Raw genomic sequence first — 27,503 nt, forward strand, 5'->3', positions numbered from 1 at the left:
ATCTCTCTACACAAGCATGCTCTACACATTGCATTATATATAATTGTTTATATTTAACCTATGTAATTACATGCTTCATGCTTTATAAATTTCATCAAATTAACATAACCATTATATTAAATAAATCATGAAATTAAATAATCAGGCATTATCTCATACATTATAACTATTAAAATATATAAAAATGCATGAGCTTACTTAATCTAAGGTGGGATTATATCTAAATAACATCCAAAAAGCATTTAAAAAACATATGAAGTGGTTAATTGCCCCCTAGGATAAAATTAAAGAATAAAATTATATTACTTTTACAAATTTTATCCTAAAAAGTCTTCAGTCGCTCAAAAATCGGACCAAAACTACTAGAACCAGCAGAAAACCGCTCGACCGAGCCAAAACTACTCAAACCAGATAAAAACCACTCCAATCGTCCAAAATCGCTTGTCCAGTCAATGAACAAGTCAAACTAGTCAACGAACCGCACGTCATGTTGGGGTTGATGCCCTAAATCTCGTAGAGTCCTATAGTTCGTACCCGTAGTCATGTTGGTCCGGACCGTTCATAATTCGACAAGTACTTCCGTATGGTGCGGTGGAATTATCAAATGACAACGGAACCAACATATTCAAAGTCAATAGGCAGCGAGTAAAGGCATACCATGGAGAAGACTGGCATCGCCAAGTCAATTGCATGGAACTAAGAGACTTTGAATGAAGAAGGAAGTAGGTGGTCCCTGCATTATCAACTGATCACAACTTATCAGGGACGCAAGTTTTGGGAAACCTGAAATTTCAACTCTTTTCTCCACTACTCGGAATTTTCACTATATTTTCAATTCTGATTTATCCTTACTTTACTATCACTATCGTTATTCTATAGAAAAAAAAAAAAGAAAAAAAATTGCGATAACGATTTTTATTTTGTTTAAAATAATTTGACCCCCTATTTGTTTTTCTTACAACGATCGAGGCACTGAATTGCAGAAATGTTACGCGAAGCAGCACTTATCTTATTCCATCACTGCAACCCAACGAAGAGTGATTGCCGCGAAGATGGATGTGTCAACACAATGCGGGCGACAACGCAAAATTTAGGGGTGTACTCTTCCTTATCTTTATTTCCAATTTTGCGCTATCACATCGCTTTTTTTAGTTTTCAAAGTTTTATCACCGCGTCCTCTCTAATCACCGCAATCATTTAACATAGATAAATTTAGTGAGTTACTGCATTCTGTTCCAAGTATGATTTCAATGATGATAAATATGCATCTATTTCTTTCGTATACACTAGAGTCAACTTAGTCTTAAAATAGTCACCTCATGAAATATTTCTCGAAGTTAGGGGTGTGCTAGCTTTCTTTCAAACTTTCTTTACAACGCATTCTATGACCATCACATGACTTATTTTAATGTTGTGGCAATGAGGACATTGCTGCATTTTAAATTTGGGGGTGAGATATTTATTTTCGACCTTGCTATCTTCTAAAAAAAAATATTTTTGAAAATAACAACTCCACTGTCAATGCAATGGGAAACCCATGTTGATAAGAGTTAAGTTGTGAAAGGCACTTACCCGTAGTTGGATGTCCGTATGACACACGTGGGGGCAAGCCAAAACGAAAGTAAGTCACCAGGATCAATGCATAAATCAATGACCGCAACTCCACTGCCAAATTGGTATGAGTTTAGTCTGAGAAAGAGTGCATTGCTCGTAGTTGGATGTCCGCATGACACACGTGGGGGTAAGCCAAAATGAAGGCAAGGCACTCAGATCAGCGCAAGGTCAGAAAAAAAAATAGTAATGAAGAAATTTTTTGTGCAAGGATAAAATCATTTGACACCCCGGAAGAAAATCTTCTTTTAAAATAAATCATGCGATGTTCCGAAATTTAGTAAAGTCTTTTTGAAAGTTAAGCTTGCAATCCTTAAGTCTTAGAAATATTTTAGGAAGAGACTTGAATAAGACTTAAGGAAATTCTGGCATATAGGATTTGAACGGAGTATCCTTGAGAAATCTAGGGAAAGAACTTTCCAGTTAGCTTGCTAAAGGAATCTTTAGCATATGCTTGAGGACAAGCATTGTTTAAATTTGGGGGTGTGATAACGGGCAGAAATGCACGTTATCATAACACTAAGTTCTTACACAATGTTGGATTGCGTTGATGAAATATGTTAAATTGCGTCCATTAAGCATAAATTCTATAATATTGCGGTCGCATGCATCCAACGCATTAGAGCAATTGATCTTTATATTTTTGTGCAGAATATACGTTAATGCAATGCAAAGAGTGCGATCATAGGAATACATTGGTCGAGCGCAACTTCACCGCAAGACTTTGCGTTGATCGTGCTCGTAAACATTCACCCAAGAAGAATCACCGCAACTTGGTCAGCGCAATATGGTGGGTGCATCCGGATGAAAGAATAATTAAGAGCGATGGGACAGAAAGCTGATGACAGTTGGATCCAAATTAAGTTGACAGCCGATAATGGTCACGAAGTACATTCGACTTTATCGGTGATAATTATTCAGCGCGTCAATCAGGAATTAAAGTTGTCCCATCTGTACAACCGGGAGAGAGAAGCCGCCTTTCACTATTGATGCCCTATAAATACCAAGTGCATTCTTCAGAAAAGGGGTTGGTAAGTTAACAAGTTCACCAGTTGCTTCTGTTCATAGTTTTCTTTTCCATTTTACAGTGGAGCAAGAGAAGAATGGTGGCACCGGAGATCGTCCAGGGCAACTCGAGAGAGAACCTTGGGGCGTAAGAGCAGAGAGCGGGCCAACTCTCACAAGAGCGAGAATATTTTTAAAGCACGAGTAGAAACAGTGTAAACGCCTGGCAGCAAGAAATTGCTACCAAGCTCTTTACTGTACTTGCATTGTTATTTTGTACTTCATCTCATATCTATTTAATGGAAGTTCTATTTCTACATCTGCTCACTCTCTTAATACGCATGAGTAGCTAAACCAGTTGAATGGGTTGAGAAGAACTAAGCTATTATGACCTAGGAAGTTCATTGCTTTCGATTATCTTGTTTTATGTTGTGCAAAATACCCTTTAGAGTTACTCGAAAGAGAATCTAAAGAAAGAACCTAATGTCTCGAGAGAGCTAGGTTAGAATCTGGACTCGAAAGAGCAAGATTAGGCTTGTATAAACAAGAGATAGGGACTTAGAGATGAGCTCTGTTTGACAACTTGCATCGCATGCATCCTAGGAATGGGAATGATATTATGTGGTCGCATATTTGTGTGAATGTCATGTTGTCATCGCATAAATAGAGATAGAGGTTTATGTGTAAACCCTGTAGACTTATTACATATTTATTGCATGCGTTCTAGTCTTAAAAGCTGTAGCATTCACGTCGAGAGGTGGTTTACTATTGTATGCATGTTGTATGATCGCAAAGCATGAACGCATTCTAGGGAGTGTTAGCCGAAACTTTTCTCAACTCGTTCACCGCATATTCATCATATTTCCCGTTTACCTACTCTTTTCAAACTCTGCCGCATTCGTTATTTATTTTCATCAACGCAAATAACAAACCCAACGATTTATTTATTTAACTGGTTACTGCAAGTCTTCATAAAAATCACCAACGTAACTATTTTCACAAGTCCCTGTGTTCGACCCTAGACTTACTAGAAAACTCAGAGGAATTTACACTTGAATTCCGCTGGGGAAACTTGAGTGCAAAATGCAATTCCATCAATGCATATCATCCATATTTTCACTTAATAAAATAACGCATCAAGTTTTTGGCGCCGTTGTCGGGGACTTCGGCAAAATAGTTGTTAATGGTAATCTTTGTGATTTCTTTGCAGAACTCTCAATCTCTGGCGAACTACGACCCGAAGATTGAGAGAACATTTCGAAGGAGACTACAAGACCACCAACAACAACCACAATCTAATAAAGAAGAGATGGCGAAGCAGCCTAGAGGTGGAGCACCAAATGATAATAAGCGAATCGGATTCTATTGGCAAACGATCGCAATAGGCCCATTAGGGACTATGCATCGCCAAACCTCTATGATTTCTCTCCGGGAATCATGAGGCCTGCCCTCGACGGAAGTAGATTCGAGATGAAATCGGTGATGCTGCAGATGATCGACACTGCAGGTCAATTCGGAGGAAGGCGTGGCGAGGATCCGCACTCCCACCTCCAAAGTTTTATTGAAATCTGCAATATTTTTGTGTTCCCGAACATCTCTGCTGAAGAACTTCGTCTAACGTTGTTCCCATTTTCTTTCTGTGATCAGGCTAGGAAATGGGCTTATTCGCTCGAATCAAGAGAGATTACTTCTTGAGAGCAGGTAGTGGAGAAATTCATGAAAAAGTATTTTCCACCTACCGAGAACGCAAGACGAAGAAATCTTTTTACTAATTTTGAACAAGATATGGACGAATCGCTCAGCGATGCTTGGGCGAGGTTTAAAAGGTTGGTCCGAGATTGTCTGCATAATGGGCTACCAGACTGCCTTCAAATGGAAATTTTTTATCACGATTTGAATTCTGCTTCGCAGACCGCTGCCAATGCGGCAGTCGCTGGTGGTCTGCTTGACAAAACTTACAAGGAGGCTAAAAATATTCTGGACCGCATCTCCAAGAACCATGAAAACTGAAAGGAGAGTGACCAGAGATTGAGACTTAAAGATTCTGACGCAAATAACGATGCCATTGTTTCATTACAAAACCAAATGACCGCAATGATGAATTTGATTCAAGGAATGGCAATCAGCAGCCCAACATCGCAAGGTAAGTAAATTCACGAAATAATTCAAAACACTGCAAGGTATACGACTTGCGCTGATGGGCATGCGATGGAAGATTGCCCGCAAAATCCACAGCCTGTATATTCTGTAAAGAATAATCCATTTTCAAATACTTACAACCCCGGGTGGAGAAACCACCCCAATTTTGCTTGGAAGAATCAACAATAAAATTTTCAGTCTGTAGCGCAAAAAGAAGGGCCACAAGGATTCTTTCAACGCAACAACGGTCAACAGAGCAACCAAGCAAGTAGCTCGCAACAACCAACACAATCTTCTTCTCTAGAAAGCCTATTGAAGCAATATATAGAGAAAAACGAGACAGTGCTTCAAAGTCAGGCTACGTCCATCCGCAACCTTAAATTGCAAATAGGCCAGATTGCGAATGAGCTGAAAAGTAGACCGCAAGGGGCGTTGCCAAGTTCTACTGAACTTCCACGCAATCCAGGGGGATCAGGTAAGAAGCAATGTTTGGTTGTGATATTGCGTAGTGGAAGGACTGTGGAGGGAGAAAAGAAGGAACAGAGTAGAACAACTTCTATCGCAACTGAGCCTGAGATTGCGGTAACGCAAAAAGAAGAAAGAGAAAACGAAGCAGTGGAACCTGAGGTTGCGTCGACCTCAAAGTCAAATGAAATGGGAACCGTGAAAGTACAGTTACCACATTTCCCTCAGAGGCTAAGAAAGAAGAAAAACGAAGAGGTACAGTACCAACGTTTCTTATCTATGTTAAAGCAATTACATGTTAACATTCCTTTCAGTGAAGCAGTTGAGGAAATGTCTACCTATACCAAGTTTCTGAAGGACATGGTAACTAAGAAGAGGGGAGCTGGAAAATTTGCCACAGTGGCATTAACGCAAAGTTCCAAATCTATTATTCCACCGAAGATGAGCGATCCTGGGAGCTTCACTATTCCTTGCTTCACAGGAGGACTCTATATTAGGCAAGCCCTGTATGACTTGAGGGCCAGCATAAATTTGATGCCGCTGTCAATCTTTAGACAATTAAATGTAGGGCAACTCGTGCCCACATCAGTGACTCTCCAATTGGCTGACAGATTTCTGGTTCATCCAGAAAGTAAGGTGAAGGATGTGCTGATCACGATTGATAAATTTATTTTGCCAGCTGGCTTTATCATTCTAGACTATGAGGCCGACAAAGATGTGTCCATCATTTTGGGGTGATCTTTACTATTAACGGGTCGTGCTCAAATTGATGTGCACAAGGGAGAAATCACGCTGAGTATAAATGAACAAAAGCTCAAATTTAATATAATTCGTGCCATGAAATTCCCGGATGAGGAAGACCTACAAGATTCTGACGATGACCTGAATTTGATTGAAGAAGAAAAGTTTGATGAAGAGTATGAAGAAGGGGATGCCAACGCATCCGTAGGTGCCTACAATGTGATCGTAGCAAAATCAAACAAAGAAGAATAAATGATTGCAACGCAAGAAAAAGAGCCAAAAGAAGAAAGAAAAACAACACAACCTTCCCTCGTGGAACCACCAACATTTGAACTGAAGACCCTACCAACACATGTGAAATACGCATTTCTGGGGCAGAATGAGAAGCTGCCAGTGATAATTTCCTCTGCGCTCAATGAAGATCAAGAGAATGCGTTGATGAGCATTCTCAAGAAACATGTGCGAGCAATTGGCTGGACGCTCACTGACATCAGAGGAATTAGCCCCGCGTACTACATGCACCACATTCGTCTTGAGGACGACCACAAAGAAACTATTGAACATCAACGCAGACTCAACCCTGCGATGAAGGAGGTCGTCAAGAAGGAGATCATCAAATGGCTAGATGCAGGCATTATCTATCCAACAACTGATAGCACGTGGGTCAGCCCCGTGTAATGTGTGCCGAAGAAAGGCGGAATGACAGTAGTCCCAAATGAGAAAAATGAATTAATACCACAAAGCACCATCACTGAATGGCGCATATGTATGGACTACCGCAAACTGAATGTGGCCACAAAGAAAGATCACTTTTCTCTGCCATGCATCGATCAGATGCTAAACAGATTAGCAGGGAATGATTTTTATTGCTTCTTGGATGGATATGCCGGGTACAATCAAATCATGATAGCTTCTGAAGATCAAGACAAGACCACATTCACCTACCCATATGGGACATTCGCTTTTTGCTGTATACTGTTTGGCCTCTACAATGCGCCGAGCACGTTCCAGAGGTGCACGATGGCAATCTTTTCAAATTTTCTCAAGGACTCAGTGGAAATATTTATGGATGACTTCTCTGTTTATGGGAACACTTATGAAGTCTGCCTGGCCAATTCGGAGAAAATTCTGAAAAAGATGTGAAGAGACGAACCTGGTGCTCAACTGGGAAAAATGTCACTTCATGGTGAAAAAGGGTACAGTGTTGGGACACAAAATCTCTCGGGAAGAGTTAGAGGTGGACAAAGCAAAGATCGAAGCAATTGAAAAACTTCCACCACCAACCAGCGTGAAGACTGTGCGAAGTTTCTTGGGGCATGCTGGATTTTACAGATGATTCATCAAAGACTTTTCTAAGATTGCATGACCACTGGGTGCGTTATTAGAGGCGGACAGGAAATTTAAGTTTGACAATAATTGCCTTAACGCATTCAGAGTATTAAAAGATGCGCTGATTACCGCGCCCGTACTAATTGCACCGGATTGGACAACGCCATTTGAAATCATATGCGACACAAGCGGGTACGCAATGGAGGCTGCATTAGCGCAAAAGAAGAAAACCATTTTGCACCCCATCGCATATACGAGTAACACTCTAAACCCTGCTCAAATAAATTATACCACCATTGAAAAAGAACTCCTGGCTGTGATTTTTGCATTGGAGAAATTCAGGGCATATCTGTTGGGAACAAAGGTACTCATTCACACTGATCACTCGACAATCAAATATTTAATGACAAAGAAGGATGCAAAGCCGAGGTTGATCAGATGGGTTCTCCTCCTTCAAGAATTTGATATCAAGATAATTGATCGGAAGGGGACAGAGAATCAAATTGCGGATCACTTGTCCAGATTTGAAAATCCCGAGGTTGACCGCAATGAATCTGAGGTGAGTGTTGTGTTTTCAGATGAGCGGCTGTTACACACAGAAGAATTGCCCTGGTATGCGGACATTGTTAATTATTTGGTTTGTGAACAATTCCTTGACGATTACACCTACCATCAACAGAAGAAGCTCAAGAATGAATGTAGACACTATTATTGGGATGAGCCGAATAGACACTATTATTGGGATGAGCCGAATCTGTATAAAAGAGGTGCAGACCAAATCATTCGATTATGCGTACCAGATGCTGCTCAACAACGCATATTGTCACAGTGCCACGATTCGCCATATGGAGGGCACTTTGGAGGGCAACATACTGCAGCCAGAGTTTTGCAAAGTTGATTCCTTTGGCCTTTATTGTTTAAGGATGCTGCCGACTACGCAATGAAATGTGATCGGTGTCAATGCACAGGCAACATTTCATGGAAGAATGCAATGCCAATGAACACTATCTTGGAGCTGGAACTATTTGACGTATGGGGGATTGATTTCATGGGACTATTCCCTTCTTCGAACGGTAAGCATTATATTTTATTAGCCGTCGACTATGTCTCCAAGTGGGTAGAGGCAACAGCATGCGCCACAAGTGATACGGCGGTAGTCTCCCAATTCCTGAAGAAAAATATTTTCAGTCGTTTTGGCACTCCCTGTGCCATCATAAGTGATGAAGGATCACACTTTATCAATCACAATATCAAGGAGCTGCTGCGCAAGTACAATATCCTCCACAAAGTAGCCAACGCATACCAGCCGCAAACGAATGGCCAAGCTGAAGTGTCCAATTGAGAAATTAAATTGATACATGAGAAGGTAGTAAAGCCTTCACGAAAAGACTGTGCAACAAAGCTTGATGAGATGTTGTGGGCATATCAGACCGCATTTAAAACACCCATAGGTATGTCCACCTATGCGCTGGTATTTTGTAAGGCATGTCACTTGCCTTTGGAGCTAGAATATAAGGCACTGTGGGCGGTAAAGAAGCTGAATTTTGATTTGAAGAAGGCAGGGGAAGCGCGAAAAATGCAACTGATTGAGCTAGAAGAATAAAGGAACAACGTATATGAAAATGCGGAGATTTATAAAGTGCGCACCAAGCACAGGCATGATCAACGCATATGCGGTAAGAACCTCCAAGTCGGGCAAAAAGTCTTGCTTTTCAATTCACATCTGCGACTCTTCCCAGGAAAACTAAAGTCGTGTTGGTCTGAACTGTTTATAATTCGACAAGTACTTCCACATGGCGCGGTGGAATTATCAAATGACAACGGAACCAACATATACAAAGTCAATGGATAGCGAGTAAAGACATACCATGGAGGAGACTGGCATCGCCAAGTCGACTCCATGGAACTAAAAGACTTTGAATGAAGAAGGAAGTAGGTGGTCCCTGCGTTATCAAATGATCGCAACTTATCAGGGACGCAAGTTTTGGGAAACCTCAAGTCTTCAACTCTTTTCTCCACTACTCGGAATTTTCACTATCTTTTCAATTCTGATTTATCCTACTTTACTATCATTATCGTTATTCTATAAAAAAAAATTGCGATAACGATTTTTATTTTGTTTAAAATAATTTGACCCTCTCTTTGTTTTTCTTACAACAATCGAGGCGCTGGATTGCGGAAATGTTACGCGAAGCAGCACTTATCTTATTCCATCACTGCAACCCAACGAAGAGTGATCGCCGCAAAGATGGATGCGTCAATACAATGCGGGCGACAGCGCAAAATTTGGGGGTGTACTCTTCCTTATCTTTATTTCCAATTTTGTACTATCACATCGCTTTTTTTAGTTTTCAAAGTTTTATCATCGCATCCTCTCTAATCACCGCAATCATTTGACATAGATAAATTTAGTGAGTTACCGCATTTTGTTCCAAATATGATTTCAATGATGATAAATATGCTTCTATTTCTTTCGTATACACTAGAGTCAACTTAGTCTTAAAATAGTCACCTCATGAAATATTTCTCGAAGTTAGGGGTTTGCTAGCTTTCTTTCAAACTTTCTTTACAATGCATTCTATGACCATCGCATGACTTATTTTAATCTTGTGGCATTGAGGACATTGCCGCATTTTAAATTTGGGGGTGAAGTATTTATTTTTGACCTTGCTATCTTCTTAAAAAAACATTTTTGAGAATAACAACTCCACTGTCAATGCAATGGGAAACCCATGTTGATAAGAGTTTAGTTGTGAAAGGCACTTATCCGTAGTTGGATGTCCGCATGACATACGTGGGGGCAAGCCAAAACGAAAGTAAGTCGCGAGGATCAACGCATAAATCAATGACCACAACTCCACTACCAAATTGGTATGAGTTTAGTCTGAGAAAGAGTGCATTGCTTGTAGTTGGATGTCCACATGACACATGTAGGGGCAAGCCAAAACGAAGGCAAGACACTCAGATCAGCGCAAGGTCAGAAAAAAAATAGCAATGAAGAAAATTTTTGTGCAAGGATAAAATCATTTGACACCCCGGAAGAAAATTTTCTTTTAAAATAAATCATGCGATGTTCCGGAATTTAGTAAAGTCCTTTTGAAAGTTAAGCTTGTAATCCCTAAGTCTTAGAAATATTTTAGGAAGAGACTTGAATAAGACTTAAGGAAATTCTGGCATATAGGATTTGAACGGAGTATCCTTAAGAAATCTAGGGAAAGAACTTTGTGGTTAACTTGCTAAAGAAATCTTTAGCTTATGTTTGAGGACAAGCATTGTTTAAATTTGGGGGTGTGATAACGGGCAGAAATGCACGTTATCATAGCACTAAGTTCTTAAACAATGTTGGATTATATTGATGAAATATGTTAAACTGCATCCATTAAGCATAAATTCTATAATATTGCGGTCGCATGCGTCCAACGCATTAGAGCAATTGATCTTTATATTTTTGTGCAGAATATGTGTTAATGCAATGCAGAGAGTGCGATCATAGGAATACATTGGTCGAGCGCAACTTCACCGCAAGACTTTGCGTTGATCGTGCTCGCAAACAATTGCCCAAGAAGAATCACCGCAACTTGGTCAGCGCAACATGGTGGGCGCATCCGGATGAAAGGATAATTAAGAGCAATGGGACAGAAAGCTGGTGACAGTCGGATCCAAATTAAGTTGACAGTCGATAATGGTCACGAAGTACATTCAGCTTTATCGGTGATAATTATTCGACGCCCAGTGAGTGACTAATCTTTGAAACATAACCCATACTTTATACATAACCCATACTTAGACTTTCTAACAATTTGGTCTTGAGTGGCAGAGCAACAGCAGAGTCATCTTCTGGGGAGTGACCGTTACCTGTGGAGAAAACATTTAAACAAGGTGAGCTAGAAGCCCAGTGAGTGACTAATCTTTGAAACATAAAAGACATACATATCAATCATGCTTAACAAAGAAATCATTAACTGAAAATCGTAGTTGAAAACTGAGAATTTAGTCAAGCAAGTATTTACATAAACTTCTCTACACGTAACTAAACATAACACAGGCATCATAGACATCAGCTCTGGGGGCCCTTAAGTCTCAGCATCTACATTAAACATCTTTACAAGAGAGCGACTCCTCTGGTCCGCTTTTGAGCATAACCTTACTGAACTAAAACTTGGTTGGGAGAGGGACCCTCCGACCCAACTTTCACTATAACTTTAGTCAAGGTGTGTCATTTCTAACCATTACTTATGTCTTTACCTGTAACTCGTCGAACAACTTCCATAAAACTTGAAGCATAAAATATAATGACATTCTGTGAATACTTCCTAAAACTTAGTTGAGAACGAGCATTCATGACTCAAGCTTCCAACATCTGTATCAGGCCGAGAGACCCATACTTTGGCCTCAGGATACTGAAATATGGCCTAGGAGACCTATACTTCGGCCTCTCATTTAGAACTTTCTACGTGCACGTGGAGTTACTAAGAACCATCAACACCTTAGGTACTTCCTGGATACCTTCCATTCTTTCAGTATCCAGCTTACTAAAACATATCATGCTTTAAAATCATAAATATTATGAAACTTTCAGAACATAGCTTTTAGCTTAGCATTTGTAGAAACTTAGCTATAGTCTTTAGAACGCATGCTTCAACGTACAATACTTAATTTGAAATAATACTAGCATATCACCTTGGCATGCGATAAAAACAAGTACATACTGTTGGGGTTAATGCCCTAAAGTCTCGTGTCCTGTAGTTTGTAAACAGTTTGTACGAACGCTTGTGTTGTTAATATATGAAATTTACTTCATCTTGTATTTTTGCTCGGTTACTTGTTTTATTTGCTTTACCACAAACCAATAAACATAAAATCTCTGGTTATCTGGTTATCTCTGGTAACGCTATGGATGTGACCCGTTTTGTGGAATGGTCACAAATGTTGTGACTTATCACAGATGGTTTGATCCTAATCATTTATGTTGGGGACATTCGAGCGGGAGCGTTCTATATAAAGAGTTTGTATAAGACCTGACCACGAAGTGTAAGCGTCTCATTATATGACCTCAATCCTGAGTGAGTTGGGAACTCTTGCCATTGAGGGTGGTCCTTTGATTTGTATAGGTGCGAATGGCCAAGTCGCCGATTCAAACCTACCATTTTGGGGATTCGTCTGATTTTGGAGCTAGGAACTCAGCTACACAAGATGGAATTTACTTCTTCCCCGAGGTAGAGGTAAGTAGGTAGATTAGCTCCCTTAAGGGCTGATTCCAGGGCTTGAACGATGTGGCGCCACACACCTTCTCTTGGCTCGAGAGGTATTCACACATAGCTGGACTATGTTGTATTGTTCATTAGAGGAATCGGTGGTACTTAAGGAGTGAGATGTAACTATAAGGGCAAAACGATAATTTGGCCCAGCTGTACTTACGTGTGAAAGGTCATCGTACTCATGATTGGTTATATCCGATGGATACAAAAATATATCTGTGGTAAGAAAAGTTCAGCTGTTGGTCTTTAGTGGAATGTCTGATAGTTAACGGATGGTGGATCTCGTGGCTAAAGAGTTTAGTCAGCTATTCACGAACCGTTGGAGCTTCGAGCCACAGGTCCATTAGGTCCCCTGGGTAACTTGGATAAAGTTGAAAACCAGTATTTGGGTTAATTTGAAATGTTCAAATTGACAAGAGGAAGTTCGATTATATATGATATAATTGGACTGGTTAATTATATATGATATAATTGGCTGAATGTATGAGATACATTATTTTAGAGGAAATTAGATATAAATATGATTTATATCAAGTAGAGGAGAAAATACTATAGTAGATATGTGATATCAAACTATAGGATAAAAATATAATATGATTATATTAATTAATTAATTAATTGGTTAATTATATGATAATTAAGCCAAAATTCACGTTCGGACGTGGGTTAGTGGGCGGCGTCGGTTATTGTAACCGATGAGTTAAAATGAAAATTGTTTTCATTTTTGCATCATCCGTCAATCGCCCAAGAGAATTCGGAAGCGCGCATTGGTAGAAAGCAAAACGATCGCTTAAGTGTTTTCGAGAGACCATACGATATCTCTTCTCCGCCTAAACGATCGTCCACCTCGCGTTAAACGATCGTACACTATCGCCTAACAATCAGATAGCTTCTCTAAACGATCGTATAGTGTGCCGATTTTACTAAACGATCGTGTACCTTTTCCTAAATGATCGTTCAGTAAATCCTACACGATCGTGTAGCTCCTCCTAAACGATAAGCATTTCTACTATGCGATAGCGTTTTCTTTCCTCCCACTTGCTTATTGCCTACACGATTCGTGTTCCTCCTTCCTCTACCAAATTCACCAAAGACCACACTTTGGGTTTTCACTCTGAGAATACCCGGGGCTCTTTAGTGGTGGTGTCCTCCCCGTTGCGGTTGTTCATGTTGCTGCAGTTGACGTTTCCATTGGGCGTTGGTAGATCGCTTGGAGGGTTCCACTGCTTGGAGTGCCGAAATGTGAAGAACATCTTCAACTGGTATGGCACTCTTTCCCTTGTGTTTTTGTTGTTCATAGCATGCCGTTAATTAGAGTTTATTTGCATAACTGTACCTGTTGAATGTATAATGTTGTATTTCGGTCACGGTGAGATTGGAGCGATCCAAACACACTCATGGAACTCTTAGATATGAGATCCTTCACATACTCGAGGAAAATGCTAAGCATGTTGGCTTTTTGGCCCTTAATCTCAAATTAACTAATTTTAATTAATTAATTAATCAATGTTTTGATGATAACAAACTCAATTTTTAATTACTAAAAATCTTAGTGTTTTAATATATCTATAACGTAGAGCTCGGAACAACGATTCCAACACCTCTTGAATCACTCAAATCGGAGCTAAAACGAAGACGATATGACCGAAACAAGTCTATAGAGAAAATACTGTGTTGGATAACGTGGCATAACCAGACCATTTGCATGTAGACATGTGGCAGCATATTGGTTGAATGGTGGATCATTAAGAGATTAACATATGATGGACTTTTGATTTTTGGATTGATTTAAAATAAAAAAATTGAAATTTAAAAGAAATTTAAAAGGAAAATAAATTTAATATTATTTTATGTTTGTGTCTAACGGCTAGTTTTTACATATGGTATGTTTTTTATTTTTGGATTGACTTTAAAGAGAATGAATTTATAAAAAAAAATGAATTAAAAGGAAAATGAATTTAATATTAGTTTATGTTTGTGTCTAACGACTAGTTTTTGACACATGGTATGTTTTTTTATTTTTTGGATTAATTTTAAAAAAAAAAATAATATTATATTTTGTTTGTATCTAACGACTAGTTTAGTTTAAAATCTCTACCATTGATTTTTCTTTTCCAAAATCCAATGGTCCAAATTAATTGTGGTTTCTAAAAAATTTTCATCCCTATATAAACCATCTTCCTCTCCAAATTTTAAACTAACAAATTTTGCATTTCATAATCCTCCAAAACTCAAAAGTTCCATTGTTTCTTTTCCAAATTACTTGGGTTTTGATGCTAAAACATAAGGATGATGCTTTGAAAAGCTTTTCTAGTTTTGCAAAAAGAGTTCAAAATGAAAAAGGTTTTTTTATTTCTAAAATTAGGAGTGATCATGGAGGAGAATTTGATAGCAATACTTTTGAAACTTTTTGTGAAGAAAATGGTTTTTCTCATAATTTCTCCGCTCCAAGAACTCCTCAACAAAATGGTGTAGTTGAAAGAAAAAATCATACTTTGCAAGAATTTGCTAGATCAATGTTGCATGAGTATGGTTTACCTACATACTTTTGGGCGGAAGCCGTTAACACCGCTTGTTATGTTTTAAATAGAGTTTTAATTAGACCTTCTTTGGATAAAACTCCTTATGAACTTTGGCATAACAAAATTCCAAATATTGGGTATTTCAAAGTTTTTTGTTGCAAATGTTTTATTTTGAATAACAAAGAAAAACTTGGAAAATTTGATTCTAAGATGGATGTTGGTATTTTCCTTGGCTATTCCTCTACTAGTAAAGCTTATAGAGTTTTCAATAAAATAACTCTAGTAATTGAGGAATCTATGCATGTAGTATTTGATGAATCTTGCAATGTTATTTCTAACGAGCTTATTTATAGTGATGTCTTAGAAGGAAATTTTGGAGATTTACTTGTTAGTGACAAAGGCAAAGAAATTGTTTCAAGTAAGCAAGAGGTGAGCTTAATCGAAAAGAACGAATTGGTTCTTCATCCATGTCTAAAGAGTGGAGGTATGCTCCTTCCCATCCCAAAGAATTAATTCTTGGTGATCCCGAACAAGGTTTGAAAACTCGTTCCTCTCTTAATATGTTTAATAATCTTGCTTTTGTTTCTCAAATTGAACCAAAAAGTTTTAAAGATGTCGAAAATGATGACTTTTGGATTTTAGTTATGCAAGAATAATTAAATCAATTTGAAAGGAATAAAGTTTGGGAGTTAGTCCCTAGGCCCTCTCATGCTTCTATAATTGGAACTAAATGGGTCTTTAGAAATAAAATGGATGAAAATGAAAATATCATTAGAAATAAAGTTAGACTTGTAGCTCAAGGTTATTGTCAAGAGGAAGGAATAGATTATGAAGAAAATTTTGCACCTGTTGCTAGATTAGAAGCTATTAGAATGTTGCTTGTTTTTGCTTCTTATAAGAATTTCATTTTGTATCAAATGGATGTGAAAAGTGCATTTTTAAATGGTTATATCATGGAGGAAGTTTATGTAGAACAACCTCCGGGGTTTGAAAGTTTTGATTTTCCTAATCATGTCTATAAGTTAAAAAAGGCTTTTTATGGCTTAAAACAAGCTCTAAGAGCTTGGTATGATAGACTTAGTAATTTCTTGCTTGAGAATGGATTTAAAATGGGTAAAATTGATACTACTCTTTTTATTAAGACTAAATAAAATGATATGCTTTTAGTACAAATATATGTGGATGATATTATTTTTGGTTCTACTAATCCATCTTTGTGTGAAGAATTTTCTAAGTGTATGCATAGTGAATTTGAGATGAGTATGATGGGAGAACTTAGCTTCTTTCTTGGACTCCAAATCAAACAACTCAAAGATGGTATTTTCATAAGTCAAGAAAAATACACAAGGGATTTGCTCAAAAGGTTCAAATTCAATGAAGGTAAAATTGCAAAAACTCCTATGAACACATCTACTAAGCTTGACAAGGATGAAAAAGGTAAGTGTGTGGATATAAAAACCTATAGAGGTATGATTGGATCTTTACTTTATTTAACCGCTAGTAGAACCGATATTATGTTTAGTGTATGTCTTTGTGCTAGATTTCAATCTTGTCCTAAGGAATCAAATTTACATGCTGTTAAAAGAATTTTTAAATATTTGCTTGGTACTATTGATTTAGGCTTATGATATCCTAGAAATGTTGAATTTAATTTGGTAGGATATTCCGATGCGAATTTTGCAGATAGTTTACTTGACCGTAAGAGTACTAGTGAGACTTGTCAATTTCTTGGTAGTTCCTTAGTTTCTTGGTTTAGTAAAAAGCAAAATTTGGTTGCCTTATCCATTACCGAAGTGGAATATATTGCAGTTGCTAGTTGTTGTGCTCAAATTCTTTGGATGAAACAAACTCTTTGTGACTTTGGATTAAAGTTTGATAATGTGCATATATTTTGTGATAATACTAGTGCTATTAATTTGACTAAAAATCCTATACATCATTCTAGGACTAAGCATATTGATATTAGGCATCACTTTATTAGAGAGCATGTGCAAAATGATAATATTACTCTTGAATTTGTAGGCTCTAATAATCAATTAGCGGATATTTTTACCAAGCCTTTGAATGAAGAAAACTTTTGCAAAAATAGGCTTGAGCTCGGTATTATTCGTTGTGATGCCTCTTGATTTTATAATTTTACTTGTTAAATCTTTTAGAAGGCATTTTGATAGGGGGAGATATGGAAAACATGTGTTAATATTCTTAGGGGGAGTTGTGCTAAATTTATGTTCATGTTTTTAAGGGAAACATTTAAGTAGTTCTAAATTTATCTTAATTATTCTTTTTGATTATTCCAAAGGGGGAGAGGTTTAAGAAAAATATGCTATAAATCTGTTTTGATTGTATTAATTAGGGGGAGAATTTTTTTTTTTTTTTGAGTGAATTTCAAGAATGATCTTTATGGTGATATGTTGAATTTTATTATGTGCTACATATGGTTTACGTGTATTTCAAGCTATTTTTCTTGAATGGTTTGTCATCATCAAAAAGGGGGAGATTGTTGGCTTTTTGGCACTTAATTTCAAATTAATTAATTTTAATTAATTAATTAATCAATATTTTGATGATAACAAACTCAATTTTTAATTACTGAAAATCTTAATGTTTTAATATGTCCATAGTGTAGAGCTCGGAACAACGATTCCAACACCTCTTGAATCACTCAAATCGGAGCTAAAACGAAGACGATGGACTTTTGATTTTTGGATTGATTTAAAATTAAAAAAAAATGAAATTTAAAAGAAATTTAAAAGGAAAATAAATTTAATATTATTTTATGTTTGTGTCTAATGGTTAGTTTTTTACATATGACATGTTTTTTATTTTTGGATTGACTTTAAAGAGAATGAATTTAAAAAGAAAATGAATTAAAATGAAAATGAATTTAATATTAGTTTATGTTTGTGTCTAACCGCTAGTTTTTTAAACATGGTATGTTTTTTTTATTTTTTGGATTAATTTTAAAAAGAAAATGAATTTCAAAAGAAAAGAAATTTAATATTATATTTTGTTTGTATCTAACAACTAGTTTAGTTTAAAATCTCCACCATTGATTTTTCTTTTCCAAAATCCAATGGTCCAAATTAATTGTGGTTTCTAAAAATTTTTCCATCTCTATATAAACCATCTTCCTCTCCAAATTTTAAACTAACAAATTTTACATTTCATAATCCTCCAAAACTCAAAAGTTCCATTGTTGCTCTCTCTAAGTTCCCAATTTTTTTTTTCTTTTCATCTTATTCTTGAGAGAGTGTTATTGTATTGTGAGGATAAACTTGTTGAGTGCTTAAACTTGTAAATCCACTCTAGTGAGAGTTGTATTGTGTTCTTCAATCAACATTTGTAACGGTTTGATCCTAAATCGTGAAAAGGATCAAGTTTGCTCTTGAACCTGTAAAAGGAGTGGTGGTGTAACGGTTGGGCTCTAATCCGTGGAAAGAGTCGGAAAGATTTTATTCAAATTCCCAAGAGGCGCTTGGGGAGTGGAGTAGGTCGAGTTTGACCGAACCATTATAAAAATTACGGTGTCTTCTTCTCTAACTCTTTCCTTTTTATTTTTGCAATTAATTTAAGCAATTTATTGTATGTTTTAGTTTATTCTTATTTATATTCTAAAATTTGATAGAAGTAAATTATCACATTTTTGTCATCTTATTTGTTGCATTAATTGAATTTTTCTTATTATTTATAAAAAGTGTATTAATTAGTTTAATTGGGTTAATTTAGAAAAAAAGTTTAATTAAACCCTATTTCCCTCCCCCCCCCCCCCCCCCCCCCCCAGGGTTGCCATATCGATCCAACAAAGCAATCTCATGAAACTTAGTTTCTTAAAAACATATAAGCCTATCATCAATTAGCATTGGAATTGCATGGTTTATCATTCTTCAAAGTTCTTGCTAATGCGAAACCAACTCAATGTATAGCATTCTTCATTAACAAGTTTTACTGAAACTTGAGTTCTTCTCCTGGGTTGTGGCTCTTCTGTCCATCACCTTTTTAGTCCCACTGGCCCTACGTGTACGTAGCTAGGATCCTATCATCAACCGTCTCTAAGCTCGGTTACCACTTCGAGGTATTCAGCTAAGCATACTTTACTAGGAGTCCTTCACATAAACATCACACTTAGCTTTGTCTTATAGACTTAGCTTTCCCTATTAGCATACACTAACCATTCAGGCTTTGTCTAGGGCAACATACTGAAGGAAATCAAACACAAGGATTTCCATGAGTAGCGGAAGGATCTTTCCAAATTTCAATCGTATATGAACTTTACAATTACAATCACAAACGGAAACATGCGATTATGCATAAAATAGAAATTACAACATGCTTTATTACAGATCAAGGGAAGAATCAACAAACCTTTGTAGACTCATCTTTAAGTTCCTTGATCACGAACGCTCGATCACAGCAACACAGAACCACACGAACGCTAGTCCAACACGACCGCTACACTGCACGATCACCGCGCACTCGAACAAAGCGATCGCCAAGGTCACGAACACCCTAAACTCCACGAACGGCCTCCACAAAACCTCGATAGTGTCGAGTTGAATATGATACCACCAAAAAGGTTACCTTGGTATTCTCGGTGTGAGAATCCAGAGGATGGGCTTATTGGGGTTGATACCCTAAAGTCTCGTGTCCTGTAGTTTGTAAACAGTTTGTACGAATGCTTGTGTTGTATAATATATGATATTTACTTCACATCTTGATTTTGCTCAGTTGTATGTTTTATTTGCTTTACCACAAACCAATAAACATAAAATCCCTAATTATCTGTATGTAACTTAAGCATGTATGTGGTGACATATAAGTGGATCATGTCTAAAGTGATAACCAAAATGGTATGTAGAATATGGATATAGGAGGAAAACCTTATCCTGGTAATGCTACAGATGCGACCCTCTTTGTGGAATGGTCACAAGTGTTGTGACTTGTCACAAATGGTCTGATCCTGATCATTCATATAGGGGACATGCGAACGGGGGCGTCCTATACAAAGAGTTTGTATAAGACCTGACCACGAAGTGTTAACGTCTCGTTATATAACACCGTTCATGACAGAGACTTCACTTTATTAGGATGACCAAAGGTAACATGACCTCAATCCTGAGTGAGTTAGGAACTCCTGCCATTAAGGGTGGTCCTTTGATTTGTATGGGTGCAAGTGGCCAGGTCGCCGATTCAAAACTACCATTTTGGGGGTTCTTCTGATTTGGGAGCTGGGAACTCAGCTACACAAGATGAAATTCACTCCTTCCCCGAAGTAGGGGCATGTAGATAGATAGCTCCCTTAAGGCCTAATTCCAGGGCTTGAACGATGTGGCGCCACACACCTTCTCTTGACCCAGAGGTGTTCACACATAGTTGGACTATGTTGTATTGTTCATTAGAGGAATCAGTGGTACTTAAGGAGTGAGATGCAACTACACGGGCAAAATGGTAAATTGGCCCAATTATACTTACGAGCATCTGTGAAGGGTCATTGTACTCATGATTGGTTATATCTGTTGGACACAGAAATATATTTGTGGTAAGAAGAGTTCAACTGTTGGTCTTTAGTGGAATGCCTGACAGTTAACGGATGGTGGATCTCGTGGCTAAAGAGTTTAGTCAGCTATTCATGTACTGTTGGAGCTTTAAGCCACAGGTCCATAAGGTCCCCTAGGTAGCTTGGATAAATTCGAGAATCAGTTTTTTGGTTAGTTTGAAATGTTCAAATTGATAAGAGGGAGTTCGATTATATATGGTATAATTGAACTGGTTAATTATATATGATATAATTGACTAAATGTCTGAGATACATTATTTTGGAGGAAATTAGATACAAATATGATTTATATCAAGTGGAGGAGAACTTACTATAGTAGATATATGATATCAAACTATAGGGTAAGAACATAATATGATTATATTTATTTATTAATTAAATTGGTTAATTATGTGATAATTGGCCGAAATCTTCTCCTCGATCGTGCGTTAGTGGAAAATTCAGTATTCGGTTATTGTAACTAAAGAATAAAATGAAAATTTGTTTCATTTTGCAAGAGTTCGAAAAAATCGCAATCGATGTGAAAACGTCTTAATCGCTTAGTGATGACATGCAGAAATGCATGTCATCTTAGGCCTTTTACTTAGAATTATGAAGGTTGTTAAGTAGAATATGCAGAAAAATACTAGGAATTCATAAGAAAGTAAGCTTGCATCGTTCAGCATGATGAATCTCGGCTAAACCGTTATTATGCGTTTAATGTTCTATTTTTGTAGCTAATGCAGGAAGTGGACGCAAACGTGGAAATCGGACCACCGCATGCGGAGAAACTCTCCATCACAAAGACGAATGCATTCGATCAACGCATGGATGTTGTGGTAATCAGCCGCATGCGTCCATCGCAATGGGAGTTTCGCTCGTCATGCGATTGTGGTCATCGTGTAGAGTTGCGGTATTAAGTAAATGCGGTCACTGCATGATTGTGGCTACACGATAACACATACTAATGGGATCAACGCAAGGTTGCTGGAACGAACGCATCAACGCATCTACCTCGAGAAAATCAAAAGATGTTGTTGACATTTTACCTACCACGCCGTTAGCAGCAGAAGTTCAGAAAGAACTAAACGCACCGAATGTCAAAATCAGAGCAGTCCACTAATGTTGTTGGCGATCCAGGCTCTATATAAAGAAGCCGATGAGCAAAAATTCCAACTTGTTTGGGGATTACCCCTGCAACCCAAGGTTTTCCCTGCGAATCAGACAAATGCGTAAGAAGACGCTTGAGAGTTCTTCACCTTCTTCATCCATTCCGAATGATAATCGGAGCCTTTAACCGGAGCTAGATCTCGAGAGAGTCAGCTCCACCGCCCATTAATGGCACCACTAACAGCCTTGACGTACATTCATTGGAAGCAAGTCTTTGCTTTCAGCCGGTCATTCCATTTTCCCTTCTTTTCCTTATCTTGTATTGTACTACATTTTGGAATTAAGGAATTAATACATTTTATGTTCAATACATTTCTATATTTCCTTCGATTCCATCTTCATCTTCTTTACTTAGCATCTTTACCTTTATTGCATCACTTAGTGAGATTGCTTGAGTATCGCATACTTAGTCATGTGGATTAGGGATATGAAGCATGTAGCAAACCACCGAGAGGTGTGCGTTGTGCGAGTATGTGAGAAAACCTTATTTGCTTAGTGTGATGTTGTGGCAATGCCTGTCTATAGGCTAACGCATTACTTTTCTACGAGTAAAGTCAGCAACAACCAACTGCCTGGGAAGGTACGTGGTTGATCGCATTAAGCAATGTAAGTCATTGTTCACTAGAGATAGGAACAATCTTAGGTCAACAAAGTTCATGCGGTTACCTTGTCCTATGAGCGCTTCATTCATCATTTAGGCATACTTGGGAGAGTAGTCTAAAACCTAAATCTAAGACTCGAGAGAGCAGATTGGAACACATAGGCAAGAATGGAGAACTTAGAGATAAGCTTCGTTTACTGTCACATAGCATATGCACCCTACGGATAGGATATTGCATGCATCCAAGAAGTAGGATATGGTGGTTGTATGCGGTCATCTCGACACTTATACATACCCACCGCATACGTCCTAGATTTAAGCTTTTAATGTGTATAGCATGATTGCATGGCTTGCATTGACTAAGGTTGCCCTTGCGATCACTCTTAAGGGTTGCAATGAAATCATCTCCACGTTTTATCTATTTTTCCCATTCATTTATTTCATGTCAAGAGTTGTCGTGTCTCTACCTCTCATTCATATTCATATTGCGTTGTCTATTAGTTAGGAATAGGAGTAGCATTAGCTTAGCAACCCCTCCATCATTCTTTTATTTAACCGCCGCATGCACATTACCGCATACGTCTAGCTACAAGTCCCTGAGTTCAACCTCGGATCACCTGAGAAACTTGTGTTCATGTTATACTTGGCGTGAGCGTAAGAAAACTTATGACAGGACGCATGATCATCGCATACATTTGTAAGGCATAGCCACTCCAATGCATGACCACGACGTAAGATAATCAACGCATATTTTAAGAATATGCATCGCATATTGTGTCCAAGGGATTTTAGTTGTCGAGTAATTGACACCTAATTTCCAGTCATCACTTAGCTGAGAGCCTATACGATAGAGCTTCATCTCTTAAACAATCGCACACCCGCGTCTAAACAATCGCACATTTTTCTTTAAACGATCGCTTAGCTTCACTAAACGATCGCCTAGCGTGCCGTGTTTTCTAAATGATCGTTTATCTATTGTTAGATGATTGCTTAGTAAAACCTACACGATCGTGTAGCTTTATCTAAACGATAAGAAACCCCGTTATATGATAGCTTTCTCTCCCAATTTCTTGTCGTTTACACAATCAGCCTGTTCCTTCGACCTCTACCAAATTCAACAAAGATCACTCTTTGGATTCTCACTCCGAGAATACTAAGGGCTTTAAGTGGTAGTGTTGTCCTCGCTCTTGCTTGCTCGTGCTTGTTCGTGTTGTTGCCGTTCGTGTAGACGATCGTGCTTCCATAGGCTACTGTTTTGCTGGGCGATAGAGAACATAGAGGTTCTTCCGCTATGTTGAGTTCGAAAGTGAAGAGAGTCTTCAACTGGTATGAGAACTCAATCCCTTGTTTTTTTATTTATCAAAGCATGTCGTTAATTAATGTAAATTGCATAATTATTTGTTAGAATGTGTATGTGGTATTTGGGTCACAATGAAATCGGAAAGATCCAAACGCGCTCATGGATGCTCTTCATTAAAAATTCCTTCAATTGGTATCAGAGTCAGGTTTTGATATTCCAATTTCATTGTTGCAACGAATTGCATACATATTAATGGTGGGTGCATATTTGCTCTATTTAATTGTTAAATTGCTGTGGATGTGCGGATTAATGGAGTTTTCTGGGATGTTAACCTTGATTTGATTTAATTCTTTTACATTTTCGATTGATTGTAAAGGCCCCAATGGTTTTGGGCATTATTAATCGTTATCGAGTCTGTAATTCAAAGTCAGTTTGAGTCTTGAGTCATTCATGAAGAACATCAGAGTAAGAGTTGTTATTCTTCGAGGAAGAAGACGATCAAGGGTTGATCGGGTCGTGTAGATGATGGGGTAAGCGATCACTGAGTATCGTATCATGTAGACGAGAAAATGCTCACATATCATTTAACGCGCGCGTGCAGTAGAGGATCGTTTAGCTCAGCAAGCTTCATCACTTAGTTACTGACTAAACGATCGCTTAGCAATGCACGGTAAATCGTTTACCTTTTGCCTCATTAAGCGCTCGCCTAGACAATCATGTTGGGATTGGTGTCCTAATTCTCCCGAAGTCTCGTTGTTTTGTAAAGATATACATTGTTTAATGAATAAAATAAGTGTTATTTAATTCTGGCATTTACTCATATCCAATAAACAAAGCTTCTTGGTTATCTTATGTGAACTTAAGTATGTATATGTGATATACAAGTGGATCATGCCTTAAGTGATAACCTAAATAGGTCTGTAATATAAGGATTAAGGTGGGATACCTGATCCTGGTGACACTTCTTGGTTACTACAGATGGTTGATCTTGACCATTCATGTAGAGACGTGTGAGCGGAGGTGTCCTATACAAAGAGTTTATATAAGACTTGGACCACGAGGTGACTAGACTCTATATATAAAGTCGTTGATACTAGAGACTTACATCTCACCTAAACGATCATAGGTGACACGACCTCAATCCTGAGTGTTTTGGGAACTCCTGCCTTTGAGGGCGATCAAAATTAGTATGGGTGAGAGTGGCCAGATTGCCAACTCAACATGCCTACCTTTTTGGGGACTTGTCTGATTTGGGAGCTGGAAACTCAATTACACAAGATAAAATTCACTCCTTCCTCAAAGCAGGGGTAAGTAGATAGATTTCTCCCTTAAGGGCTAATTATGGGGCTTGAAAATAGTGGCCACAACTTCTCTTTGGAAGTGAGGACTCAGTCATAGTAGGTACTTACGTTCCCAAAGCAGTGATTTGGGACTTGTCTTATGTTCATTAGAAGAATCAGTGGTACTTAAGAAGACAGATATAACTATAAGGGTATAATGATTATTGGCCCAACTGTACTTACGAGCGATCTGTGAAGGGTTGTCGCACTACTGAGTGGTTAAGATGGACACATAATATATCTGTTGTAAGGAAAGTTCAACTGTCGATCTTTAGTGGAGTGCATGGCAGTTAATGAATAGTGGATCTTGTAGCTAAAGAGTTTAGTCAATTATTCACGTACCGTTGGAGCTTCGAGCTACAGGTCCATAAAATCCTCTTGGTAGCTCAATGGATTCAGTTGAGGATCAGTTCTTTGTGTTGATTTGAAGTGTTCAAATTGACAAGAGGTATTTTGATTATATATGATATAATCGGTATGAAGTATGAGATACACCTAGTGGAGGATTGATGTACATGAGATTTACATTAAGTAACATGAAATATTAAAACTATAGGTTATAAATATAGTATGATAAGTTGGTTATCATTTATATTTATAATAATATTAATTATTGGATAATTAATTCTTTTTCTTTAATAACCAATTGAGTGGGTGGTTATTGGATTTTCATGGTAACCGTGAGATAAAAGGAAAATGATTTTCCTAATTTTAGTAAGTTTTACAAAAGGTTGAAAATTGGTTTTTTCTCTCGACAAAAGGATCTCACGGAGTTGTCAAGTAAATATAGATTTACTAAACGACAGCTAGGGCGAGCTAAACGATCGTGCAGTGGTGAGTTAAGCGATCGTACAGTATTTACTAAACGATCGCTTGCCCAAAGTAAATGATTGTGTAGTGTCTGTAGGCGACAGGCCGAGCTAAACAATCGCATAGCTTTTTCTAGACGATTGCATAGTTTTAGCTAAACAATTGGGCATTGACCTATACAATAAGTCTCTGCCATCTCCCACTTGCCCAGTTGTGTACACGATCGGTGTTTCCTCCTTCGTCTGCCTCATTCCAAGTCCAAATAGAGCCCACCCTCTGGATTCTCACACCGAGAATACTAAGGTAGCCTTGTTGGTGGCGTCATACTCAACTCGACACCGTCGAGGTTCTGTGGAGGCTATTTGTGTTGTTGAGGAATTTGTGACCGAGGCAATCGCTGAAGATGAGTGTGAAGAGTTCGTGTTGTGTTGCGGTAGTGTAGATCAAGCGTTCGAGGTTGCTATTGTTCGAGCGGTCATGCGCAAACGAGCATAGAGACGCATCTTTAAATGTTCGTAGAGTTTTCTCTTTGTTCATTTGAGTTTTCATGCTATAATTTATGTATTAATTGTATAACCGCTTGTTTCTATACAACTATAATTTATATTGGTCATTCATGATTGTAATTTGGAATGTTCTTATTTCCTCTGCTTATGGAAATCTCGAGTTCGATTTCCTTCCGATCAGGCTTTGCAGCCTCGTTGTCGTCTAAGCGATCGTTTAGCTATTGCGCCTATCGTCTAGTGTGCGTTGGGTGATCGTTTACCTTCGGCGTTTACTAAACGTTGGAGTTCTCTTGGCGGTTCAAGACCCGGTTCTCCTGTGAACCAGTTTTCTCGATGGAAAATGTAATAGATAGAGTTATTTCATTTCGGTTTTTTGTAAAGGCTCATCCCGATCCATTAATCCTTGGTTTATTACATGCGATGTATGGTTTTTATATGTCATATGGTAGGCACATATAGTAAATCCCACCTTAGGTTATGCATTGGTCATGCATCATCTCTTTATTGTAAATATTATAATTTAGAGAAGCAAGATTTAATTATGTAAGAGCATGCTCATGCATCATATAATATAAAAGTAATATTTATGCATGCGTAAAAAGCATTGACATACATCATCTTTATATTATAATTATTATAGTATAAGGGTGAATGGAAAGCATGTTTGCTTGGTTATTACGCATATATAAAAGTTATGTATAGTAATGACCGGACATTGCATAAAGCATGACACATAGGTTTCTTTATAAGCGTTATAAACACCTGGTTGTGCGTAATGTATTTTAGTTGTTTCTTTTTAAAAGTTAAAGAGAAATTAGAACTAAAAGCAATAAGAAAGACATGCATTCTCACTTAGGTTTAATTCATGGTTTTAAAATGTTTAAAACTTGAATCACATAGACCTAAGATCATGGTTCTAATATGATTAGCAACCCTAAGGCTTTAATCTTTTAATCAGTTTAATAGGATTAAATTGACTAATAAAAGGTTAAAGTGTAGCAAATCTATCTATAAGGGACCTTTTGTCTAAGGCGGGTTCTGTTTAGGCTGAGGTTTTTAAGTTGATGGAAACGTAACACCCCTACCTGGAAACTTACCTGGTAAGGTGAATTAGATAGATTTAATGCATGCATGCAAGTTAAGGACAGTCCATTAAAGTGTTTAAATGTGACT

The 27,503-nt window shown here is 37.8% G+C and overlaps 1 long non-coding RNA gene across 1 annotated transcript; it reads right to left on the bottom strand.

Moving 5' to 3' along the window:
- Positions 1–10,934: 10,934 nt before the first annotated feature.
- LOC150035328 (uncharacterized) lies at positions 10,935–24,875 on the bottom strand. The gene is made up of 2 exons (XR_016530035.1): positions 19,433–24,875; positions 10,935–11,145 (listed from the first exon to the last, which is right to left on the bottom strand). It is a non-coding gene; the product is annotated as an uncharacterized LOC150035328 (long non-coding RNA).
- Positions 24,876–27,503: the final 2,628 nt, after the last annotated feature.

The sequence above is a fragment of the Benincasa hispida genome, chromosome 6, assembly GCF_027475165.1.
Source record: "Benincasa hispida cultivar pf3 chromosome 6, pf3_genome.v1.1, whole genome shotgun sequence".
NCBI classification, from domain to species: Eukaryota; Viridiplantae; Streptophyta; class Magnoliopsida; order Cucurbitales; family Cucurbitaceae; genus Benincasa; species Benincasa hispida.